The sequence below is a fragment of the Nannospalax galili genome, unplaced genomic scaffold (genome assembly GCF_000622305.1).
Source record: "Nannospalax galili isolate Female #2095 unplaced genomic scaffold, S.galili_v1.0 scaffold72, whole genome shotgun sequence".
NCBI lineage: Eukaryota > Metazoa > Chordata > Mammalia > Rodentia > Spalacidae > Nannospalax > Nannospalax galili.
In genome coordinates, this window is record NW_008336933.1 from 9,590,389 (window position 1) to 9,591,200 (window position 812).

General features: G+C 41.9%; 1 pseudogene; it reads left to right on the forward strand.

Moving 5' to 3' along the window:
• The first annotated feature begins 266 nt into the window (after positions 1–266).
• Positions 267–580, forward strand: LOC108490753 (annotated as a pseudogene).
• The last annotated feature ends 232 nt before the right edge of the window (positions 581–812 follow it).

Consider the following 812-nt stretch of genomic DNA (forward strand, 5'->3'; position numbering starts at 1 on the left):
GGGATTAAAGGCATGCACCACCACGACTGGCAAGAGTCTAATTTTTATAGAACATGTGTAACATTTTAAAGATTATATAAAACACTGCCATTGCCTTTCATAGTAAGCAACTGGCTACCCTTCTCTACAAAACATTACAATCATAATACGAAGAATCAGAAACAGAGAAAATAATCTTTGTGAAGATAAATAAAATCCAGTTAAAATTAACAAATAAGCAGAGGGACTAAGCTGCTGAACCTCCAACAGGTCAGCTTCAGGTTCACATGGGAATGCAGGTGGAGACCATTTCCACCAGAGACAAAGGTTCCTTCCCAAAGTGTAACCAGACTTTCCCAGATGCTTGAAGATGGAAACAAATTTGATTCCTCTGAGAATAGAAACAAGTCCTTTAAATTTATGCTACACAAACAGGGAGTGATCTGAGGCTAGAAAGAAGGGGCAGCTCATATGAGTGTGGGTCATCGAGTCAAGCTGATGATCTCCCTAGTCTATGCTTATGAAGACAGCAGACACCCAGCCAGGGAGCATCCAACCACATGCCACTCTCATCTCTGATGTAGAGCTTCTAAAACTGTAAGCAGTCGCCTTCTTTAGCCTTCTGCCCATGGATATGCCATGAGAGGACCTGGTGCCTCCAGACAAGTGCACAGGAATCCATGCAGAGCCTTTCCAGATGTTCTACTCTACTCTGTATAGACATTGTATTAGTTACTTTTCTATTGCATGATAAAACACCAAAAGCTACTTATGGAAGAGTTTAGTTGGGTTTACAGTTCCCGAGGGAGAAGTCCATAATGGTAGGGTAGGCA